Source organism: Polyodon spathula, chromosome 9 (genome assembly GCF_017654505.1).
Source record: "Polyodon spathula isolate WHYD16114869_AA chromosome 9, ASM1765450v1, whole genome shotgun sequence".
Taxonomy (NCBI): Eukaryota; Metazoa; Chordata; class Actinopteri; order Acipenseriformes; family Polyodontidae; genus Polyodon; species Polyodon spathula.
In genome coordinates, this window is record NC_054542.1 from 24957253 (window position 1) to 24968102 (window position 10850).

Below are 10850 nucleotides of genomic sequence, written 5' to 3' on the forward strand. Positions count from 1 at the left end.
GTATCGCAATTCATGTCAAAATGGAGATGACTATAGGATTTATATATGGTGATTATATGACACAGATCTGGGTGTTTAAAAGTGCAATGTATTGCTATCAGGTTTAATTTACACTTAAATATAATTCCTCAGTGTCTATTTCCAAAAGTCTGCTGGAGTTAGCCTCTGTTGTTTCACAGATCTTTGGTAACTAGTTTGTTTAAAGTTGCACTGTCCCGCAAGTATTTTACACTAAAATATTTTTTTCCTGGGTGAATATTTACTTCATTTTTCATTACCCATCTGTGTTGGCTTACTAGTTTGTTTACATTGCCTAAGATTTAGTTGCAGGCACACAAGCTTCCTCTCTCCTTGAAGCTTACTGGCCACACTTTGCTCTGTGAAAAAAACAGCAATCCTGTTACTGCCTGCTACAGAAGGGAGTTATGGGTGAATGTGGGGAAACAAGCTGTCTCCCTATTTTAACCTGCTTCTCCCAATTGACCGGCTACGATTTTTGTACCAGTAGAAGGTTATTATCAACATATTCAAGCACTGTTATAGTTCAGACAAATAAAAAAAATGGTTCACCTTATTTCCCAAATAGTGCTTTTGCTTTACTATTACAGGAGACACCTACAAGAGTTTTTATTTTCAACACAAGCCTAGAAGTTAAAAAAAAAAAAAAAAAAAAAAAAACTGAACACAAATGAAACCATTTGAAACCATGCACCATTAAACAAGAAGTTAAGAAGGACCACATACCTCTCAGACACCTCAGTGGATTTTTTCAGAATGAAAGCATTTGGTTTAAAAGCTCTTAGATGCTCACTTCAGTACGAGAAGATGTCAATTTCTCAATTCCTGACTGGGCCGACGATAAAAATGGTTTCCAAGCTAACATGCAGAATGAAAAAAAGGAAGTGTCAAAGCATGTGTGACAGATGTGCAATTTTGAGAGGGGGATAGGCTGGTCACAAGTTTACTCAGCTGTGTTAAAAGAATAAAGTCTACCCATAAGCAATAACTGATGAAAAACATACTTCTCTAGTGATTTTCTGAGCTACATGACAGCGGCATCAATAAATGTACAGCATATTGTTTAGGTTTTATCTGAATTTCTTCATGCATTTTCTGGAAAAACAATTTCTAATAATAATTCCATATGGTACTTTCAGATTTAAAAAAAAAAAAAAAAATCCTTACTTATGACTATCTCACGTGCGCCTGAAGCGGACTCGTTTCATACGCCTTCAAATTTAAAAATTTATAATATTATAGATTTACTGTGGTCGAAAAGCGAACCATTCTGCCCGTGCTTAGTGTATCTGCATGAAACTGGTGTGAAAACACCAGGAATTCAATAATACACGCTGTTTACGTGCCTCCCATAAACATCCTGGTTCCTAAACCATTAAACTGATAAACATTGCAGGACCATCTGCCTTTGCCGTCTGAGTGAAGAATCAGAAATATACGACAGTGTAGCTCTGAGGGTTCTGAGCACCTCCACAGAAGAACTCACAAGAGCTCGATGGGAAAGGTTTATATCCCTCACCTGATGTTTTGTTGTTGTTCCAATGGTAAGTTGAAAGTACATGTGACGAGTTGCCTTGGGAGGTTACTGTGGTGCTGAATACCTGGCTAAAAAAACAATTACACAGTATATGCTCCTCATACACAGTATATTGCAATCTGATTTCAATAAGTCAGTCAGTAGTTTGTTTGTGCAAAAATGTCCCTTTTAAGATCCTTGAAGCTATTCAGTATCTGGACACTGGCTGGCACTGTGTGCTTAGAGAAAACACATACCCCATTTACACAAGCCACTTTAAAGCTAGTTTTGAGGTGGCTTAGCTCTAAGGATGGTTTTTAGTATTTATTTATTTATTTATTTATTTATTCATTTTTAGAGTGTAAATGCAGCATTTCTAATTCCAGTCATCTCAAAAAGTGGTCTGCTTCACAGGGTGGCATTGCAATGGCTTTGTCTGTTTTATTTGTATGATTTTGTTGGTTCTGTTTTCAATGTCTATATTATCAGACAATTGTGTACTTTTCATGCTAGTACTAGTAACCTCTTATTAGCGGTTAGGAAAATAAATATCCAGGTTCCTGTGCCTGAAACTGTCGAGAATAAACAAAAAAAGATTCTTACCACCGGCTCTGATTGCTCTAGCCTGTCATGTCTGTTGCTTTTGCTGTGAGTTTCTGCGTCCTGTTCCCAAGGAGACGGCTGAGTCACACTGACCCAGGGGTTGTTGCTCACAACGTACCTCTGTGTGAGTCGGCTCACGGACCGATGCGTTCACAGTAGAGAAAAAACAGACCAAAGTTGTCTCTAAGCCAACCTCTGGAGCAGGACACTTTGGTTGGATGGTTGAAATTACGACGGGTGTGTTTACACTACAAAAAAAAAAAGATGGCTTAAAAGTAGCTACTCTAAAGAGGGTAGAAGAGAGATTTAAATGTTTTGTAAAAGGAAAATAGGACAGCATTTGTCAATTCAGAAGATTAATTTGAAGAAGGGTTCCTGAGTTCTGTAATGTCAGTTCTGTAAGAGTAACATTTCGATTTTTCTTTCCCAAAAACATTGCAAATTTGTTTTTGATGGAAAGACTTTAATTGTGGCCCAAAGTGGGGTGCTGCATCAATGTGTATGGTGATGAAAAAACTGCTGAAAATCTAAATAGGTTCAAACAAGTAAGTAGCTTCAAAGTTGCTTTTGCAGTCTTCTTCAGCCAAGAGTCCGATTAGCATTGTTAGCATCTACCAATCCTAACGCATAGATTTTGTAGTTTATTCAATAAAAGGAGAACGCAATTGAAACTTTGATTGCAATCCTGTTTTCCGAGTAGCTTATCTATGGTAGCACTGGAAGTGAAGATTAAGTAACTGAATTCAAAACATGTGTTAATAATCCCAGGCACATGATTGCACATTCATACCTCCTATCAGATGATAAGATTAGGCATTTTCAATGAGCTTCTGCTTAAAAAAACAACAGAGATAAAGATGACAAGAACGTGCCCCGTTTGTGATATCTGCGTGCTTCCAGCAGATGCGGCATAGCAATAATCCTGCGGTGTGTTTCAATTGAACTGATCTGATGAAACCTGAATGTCACTGTCTTAATCTTCAAGAGGGAGATTGCTGTATACATTAAAACAGGCTCAGAGCAGTATCATCAGCAAAACAAATCAAATTGAGCACTTGAGGGCTGCTTATATGTATCAATTAGAAATACTCACTACTGCCTTCTGTACTTTCATCTTGGGTGTCTGTGCTAGAAGAGAGTAGAATATCATTGTGACCAAGTGTAATATATATATATAATATATATATATATATATATATATATATATATATATATATATATAATATTTATTGCTGTTATTTTGTAAGAGTTACTTAACTGTATGCTTAAAGTAAATTACTGTTGCCCCTTTAACTGACTCCCATGACTCAAAAGTTTATGGGAGCTCCATGTAGTTGGAAGATAATGAGCATGGGCCAGTACAGTAGACCTGACCCTGGACAATAAAAAAAAGCTGCCTATAACTTAGATAAATCCAATATACTTTTATTATAAGTTTTTGTGTTGGACATAAAACATCTTCTGGACATAGCTCCTTGGCTTTCAATGCCAAGGTAGGGTAGGGCTGACTGTGTGCAGTGTTTGAAAGTTTGAAATGATACAGTTTGGTGATGAGACCCCTAGAAGGCCACTGTTAATTGCATTGCTCCCTGCTCACTCACACTCACACTGGAACCCTGAATGACTGAGTCATGTGTGGTAGCAGTGAAGAGTGATTAATGGATGCTCTGATCATGGCTGTAGAGAAGGTGACAGATGGCTGTGTATAGTGCGGTGTTCGAGAGTCGGCTCATTGACAGTACCCACGTTCCAGAAGATAGAAGGATAGCTCCTATTGGCTGGTGGTGGAATACCCTTTCAGTTACTTAGAATAATGAGGGAGGAAGACAAGTTAGTCATTTACAAAGAAACACTCAAATGCTTCTAAGACTAAACAAAGGCTACAATAACTGGGACCCAGTTAAAGAAAATTGGAAAAGTTTGTAGCCTTTTTTTCTTTTTTTTTTACTTCAGCCCACTTTCTGTGTAACCACGCCAATTTCCAAATCTGAATACTGCGCGCCCTGATCTTATAAACTTTCTGTTTACAGTAGTGTTCAAAAAGTGAGCTTTCCAAGGGCTGTATTACAAAAAAAAAAAACAGCCCTAAAAATATTTGTCTCTTTCTTGATAAGTAACTTTTATTATGTAATTTTAAACTGCCACTAACCAATGCGGCTTAACTTAAAAATAGAACTAAATACTGTATCAAAGACAACACATTACATCACAACAAGACTCACGTACTCAAAGTTTTAAGTATTTTTTCAAATTTTGACCAGTTGGAGAAGTCTACCCCACAGCTTCTCGTGTCTCATTGCCTAATGATGAATTCTTTGTGTAGAGATATTGTATTATATGCCCCATCTATATCTGCACAGTCTAATTAGATTCAAGCTACCTATTTCAGGAATTGATTCTAAAATATTCTATATGTTATGTGCGTGAACAATAGTTTCGAGCTATAATCAGGCAGAGGTTTTAGTCCAGCTGAAACGCATAGGTTCAAAAATGCTGATTCCTCCGAACCCCACTGTTCTTATTTTCAAACTGTCAAAGAACAAAAGATGTTGATCAATAAGAATGATTACTGAAGTTACTGATCCAAACAGGTTTAAAAGACAGTAGGTGTACCTGATGTATCCTGTGTACCAAACAAACGTTTTACCTGGACATGTATTTAGTGACTGTATTTTCAATAGTTTGTCTAAATATCTTTCTATGGAGTTCCCGACAATGCACAATGGAGCTGCCAGCTACCCAGATGATTTGTTCAGAGACACTCCACTGAGTGCAGAGAGACACAGAGTGTGTGTGTTAATAAAGCTGATGGATCCTGACAGGCTGACAGCATCACCGTCCTTCGCCTTCGCTTTCAATACACTTTATTTTTCTTTAATTACATCCTGCCTGAGATATTTCTGCCACTGAAGACAGGGGCCCACGTCAAGCTTTCTCGCTTCTCTCCAAAAGGTTTGTCAGATGGAAAGGCACTGCCTTCAACTTAAGTGTTTGATTAGCTGAAAGACTCTGTGCTGCTCAAGCAATGCCATTGCACAGAAAACAGGTTCTGTTGTAAGTGATCTCAGTAGTGTAAGTGATGTGCTGGAGCTTTCTTTGTTCCTCTCTGAGACAAAGTGAGTTTCTGTAGTATGACCTGCCACTGCATGATTACAGCTATGGCCAAAAGTTTTGCATCACCTAGAATTTTAGGATTGAGACATATTTAAAAAAAAAATAAAACCACTACGACTTTTATTTAATATCATGTAATCAAAGAAACTACAAAATGATACCACAAATGTCTACCAGAAGCCATAATAACAGTACTGTACAATATTTCATGTTAGATTTCGAAATGTCACATTTTTCCATTTTTGTCAGTTTTTCATTTAGGGCCTGTTCACACTGGACCTTTTTTCGTACACAGTACAGTTCGGTTCATTCGGAGAACAGTGTGAACATCAAAGTTCGATTGGCAAACAACCAAACTGAACCGAACTGAGACCACTAGAAGAGGTGGTCTCAGTCCGTTTGGCAAAAGAACTGAGTTCTGCTCGCTTAAAAAACTTGAATGTGAAAACTGGAAGGTGTCGGATCTTTTTCAAAGCAGAACATGTTGTTGGTTCAGTTCTTCTGTCATGAACACAACATGCTAATAATCATTCCCTGCCCCAGAAATGTTATTAGAAACACTCCTGTCCGTCCATTATGGCAATACGTCCTTTGATGACACCCAACGTAAGTATAGCGTTTTTGTTGTTTTAGACAAGCTACCCTTACTGCCATCGCCTTTTTTATATTATTATTATTATTTTCCAGGTGCTTACAAAAATCACCACAAGACATTGTAGGAAAACAGTGCCTCCTCTGGAAGAAGACTACAGTGGAGAAGGGTAGCATTGAAACATCTGCAGGGAGCGATCACAAACTCAAATGTGTATGTCTTTCATATAGGCAAACATGAGACCTGACAAATGTCATATTTACTGTTGTAATTTTGTCTCTATACTTTAAGGGGTTAACTCAGTTACAATGAAAATGTAAGGTCGTGTTCAAATGAAGAACCTTCTTCTGCTGTAACCCTATCCTGCACTCTGTTGTGTTTCCACCACAGATAAGAATCATTAATATCTGTGCTACAGAAAAGCTATCGCCGCTGGCTTTCACAAAATAAAATGTTCTCAATAAAATGTTCTGAAACCAGATTTAATGAGGCAGTTACAATCAAAGACGCTCTTTCATTGATTCAAGCAGATGTTAACCTTTAAATTAAATTAATCTAAAGCGATAAAAAAGCTTATTTTCTTATTTTCTTTTCCACAACAGCAAATGTCTACTGAACCAGTAAATACACATGACGACATAAAGCACTGCAGTACATTTCATTTTCATACATTTGTATAGCCTGAATTGAAAGGGTGTTTACCCTTGTGAAAAAATGATTTAATCTCTCAATACTAGTTTATCCTGAAGATAAATGCACTGTGTTTAAACAGAAAACACTACTAGATGTTATCTCCGAATGAAATGGTATATGATAATTAAATACTGCAGGTCCTATTCACACCTGTACTAAAAGCTATTTAAAGAAAGGCGTGTTCTCATAAATCTAATATAGGATATGAGGGAAGAGAAATGGAAGGTCTGTTTACACTCTGTCAATATAACCATACTGCAGATAAGCTGTGTACTGACTGTTTTACGCATTGAAAAAATATAAACTATGTATGATATTTAAATTTAATGCAAAGATAATATGCACAGCTTTTTTTGCTGCACAGCTTGAGTTTGCATGTTATTAAGCTCATTGTTCTTCATTGGTTCCCAGTGTCTCAATGATCAATTGTGACTAAACCGCACGCGGTAGCTAGAGAATGGATCATAGAATGTGACCAATAAGTCTGGGTTTTCAATTAAATCAAAACTATTAATTAATTAATTTAATTAAACTTACAGTTGAATCCACTCACTTGAAGTGGCACTGGAACACTTTTTAAAGTGGGGGTGCTGAAAGCTATTGAACAAAACTGTAACCCCTGTGTTTTTTTAACCTTGGCACTTCCATTCAAAGAGTCAAAAGGTTGATGAAGCGAATTTCGTTAAGTGGCCGAGGTGTTGTCCGATTGTGATGTCAGTGTTCTGAATTGAATTTACTGTTGGTGAGGTAAGGTATGTTTTTAACAAAGCATACCTATATGGAGAGCAAAGCACTGTATAACAAATATTGCACAGTGATTCTGATACACGCTGGGCCAGATATGGTATCATGGTACTACAGTGGCTTACCAGTCAGTGTAAGCTGATTAAACCCTTTCAAAATATAAGAATGTAACCCCACTCTAGCACTCACACATATTGTTTTTGTGCAGATAAGCAGCAAGATAACTGAAATGCGGAAGTGCATGGAGAACCTTTCACGTCTCCAGTTTTATTTTTTACAATGTTAAAAATGGATGTCTCTGAAGTCTTCTGGAGAGTGTTGTGTTAAAAAGGTGTTGGGAACATCTACTCAGTGAGGACTGAATAGTTAAGAAGATTCTTGTTAACAACAAGGAAACAAGACATTTATTTCATACCTCCAACTGCAAGAAACAATGTATCATGTTTTTCCATACCTTACCATCATCATCAAATTGCCTCAATAACAAAAAATATGAATTGCAAACAAAATTGTAAACATCAGGGGGTGGAAATAGCCTCAACAGGTAAGAGACACCAACTTAATGGATTTTTTAACATTCTATATAGCAAACCAATACAACTCACAGTTAATCAATAACGCTGAACCAAACTATTCAATTTATATTACTGTATATGCAATTTGTAATGATGAATCATTCACTTCCAGCACTGCCTAAAATAGATATATTAATAAGCACTGGAGTGTTTTGATTTGTACTTTATTAAAGTCACGTAAGACAAACTGGAATTGTTCTAAAGCCATTCTTAAAGATGGCTGTGTCCTCCAGCGCTGCATTGAAGATAAAGAGAAAATTATATTGATGTGATCTGGCAGCCAGGAAACAATGTTGTTTCAATTCTCCCCTTAACTCCGTGTTTCTTCTAATCTTTCATTTTCATGGGAGGGAATAGCATGGGGGGTGGGTGTCTTGTTTTAAAGAAAAGCTTAGAGAAAATACTGTACAGCATCTCTATAAAATAGTTGAGACGCGGCTGGACTCTGAGGACATAATGCTTGCAGGCTCCTGTGCACTTTGAGAACGCTCTGCCATGGAGGAAAGGTAAAAACTGTTCTCTCTGTATGAGTGAGTATTGATATTCACCGGAGCATGCATCTGATTTTCTTTTATTGCTTCAGTGGGATGCACAGGCAATTTTTTTTTTACAAAATGGGGCACTCAGCAGTGAAAGTAAAAGGGAAGATTATAAAGTATTTTTTTCTTATTGATGGCCTCACACAAATAATGATTTGTGTTCACCCATCAAAAAGCTAAGACAATGGGCCATTATTGTTTGTTTACAAGACTGCATCATGACAACCTTTTCAGCAGATGTGTTTTTCACAGACAGGTAAAAGAGCAACTTACATACTTCCAGAGTAACCCCTTCTTGACAGGTTTCTACAAGATCTGTGTCAGATTCAGAAACACTCCTGGAGCAAAACAGTCCAAACAGTAATGACATTTAAATGAAAAATAAAAAAAACAAAACTGTGTGGTTGTCACGAAAGAGGTGGCCCTAGTCACAAAGGCCCATGGTGTAAGACCATTAAAATAATTACAGCTAACACAATAATTCCATGAATTTTACCTGTTTAGCACTTTCATTAGCTACAGCTATGGTGAAAAGTTTTGCAACATAAAGTTGAATGAAACCTGCTGAATAATGTTACATTAACATATTGAATTATATATTGCTTTATAGTTTTTCATGCGAAAGAAACATGGGACATTTCTAAATCTAACATGAAATACTGTACTGCTATTATGGCTTCTGGTAGAATATCATTTTCATTTTGTAGTCTCTTTGATTACATTATGCTAAATAACGATTATGTTTTCATAATATAATATATATATATATATATATTTCACCTCAGCAGTTCTTCTGTGCCAAAGCATGTTACTGGCTGGAAGCAGGTCAGTCCATAGAGGAAGCAGCTTACTGGTTAATGACAGGAAAGAAGCCATTTCAATAACCAAGCATAGCTTGGAAACAGAGCTTTATTTAACATGTCATGTTTTAAAATGTAAATGCATGTTCACTAGAACACTCTTTCAAAACTGAACATTTCAGATCTATATAACAAACGGAGGTGCACAACTGGTAAGATTTATGAAATTGTTTTGATAGCTACAATCACTGTAATGTTTGTTTTTGCACAGACTGTGCTTCACCGACTTCGCCTGTTCGAGATGACATTCCATATTATGCAGGGACAACATCACCAAGATAAGAGTGTTTTTTCATATTATGAAAAATAAACAGTAAATAATCAAACTAGACAAGTCTTAATTGGTCACCTCTTCACTGCAGACTAACACATGCATTTTAATGACTTTCCTCCTTGAAATGAAAAGTGTCACATTGGATTGTCAAACAGATGTCACAAATAGAGTAATCAATGGTGAATTAACTGTTTTATTAATTTCTTTCATGAGAAGGGCTGTCAATTTAAAATAATATTAATAATAATAATAAATAAATAAATAAACAAGTAAACATGTTTTCTAAGACCTTGAGCATCTCATCGCTCCGGGAGCAGCTGTATATCATCTGATAACAACCTGAGCCATTTACACCAACAGCAGATATTAAACAGCAACTTCATGCAGGTTCGATCATGCATGGTGTTTCTGGATCATGTGACAGGTGGGGGGCCAATGTTTTTTATTTTATACCTACAACTACAAGAAAGAATTTAACATGTGTTTTTCCATACTTCCTCATCAGCAGCAAATTGCCTTAATAACTACAATTATGAATTCCAATCAAAACTGTAAACGCCTGTGGGCAGAAATAACCTCAACAGTGAAGTAATAAAGAGACACCTGCTTCATGAACTTTTCAGCATTCTATATAGCAAGCCATAGTTCATCAATAATGCTGAACCAAGCTTTTCTCACCATCCAATTTATGAAAGCTATAAAGTAAATCATTCTTTCAGCACTGCCTGAAATATAAGTTCTTAATAAGTCTTTGAATTATTGTAAAGCCAGTCTTAAAGATAGCTGTGTCTTCCAGCCTTGCTTGGAAGATAAAGATAAACTATATTGATATGATCTGGCAGCTATGAAAACATATTGTTTTAATAAATAAATAAATAAATAAACAAGAAATAGTGTAACCAGGCTTTCCGAGACCTTGAGCATCTCATCCCTCAGGAGGCCACTATGTCTCTTCTGATACCAACTCAACTTACACAGCAACTTGCAACAGGGTTGAAAAATTCCCAGTTATCTTGACTAATGTGTTTTTTCTTGTTGTTTTATATAATTTTTGGTTTCAGTCATCACCTCCTGGTGACTTTTTAAAACGACCTTCAAATGGCTGTGAAACACGTCTTCCATGTAACCAGTAACCTGTAAGAAAAACTACATTTGCTCTACGTGGTATCTCTCACTGAAGGAGTTCTTACATCCACTAGGGCAGAGTGTTGCAGAAGAACACCCTGGAGTTCCAGTTGCACTTAAACACAAGCCATGCTTGACAGCATGCAAGATCAGCAGGCGTTCATGCTGGATAGATCAGCAGCAGAGCTACCAGAATC

The 10850-nt window shown here is 36.7% G+C and overlaps 1 long non-coding RNA gene across 1 annotated transcript; it reads right to left on the reverse strand.

The window, feature by feature from the left end:
• Positions 1 to 752: 752 nt before the first annotated feature.
• LOC121321128 lies at positions 753 to 2209 on the reverse strand. The gene is made up of 3 exons (XR_005950914.1): positions 2138 to 2209; positions 1538 to 1623; positions 753 to 876 (listed from the first exon to the last, which is right to left on the reverse strand). It is a non-coding gene; the product is annotated as an uncharacterized LOC121321128 (long non-coding RNA).
• Between the last annotated feature and the right edge of the window lie 8641 nt (positions 2210 to 10850).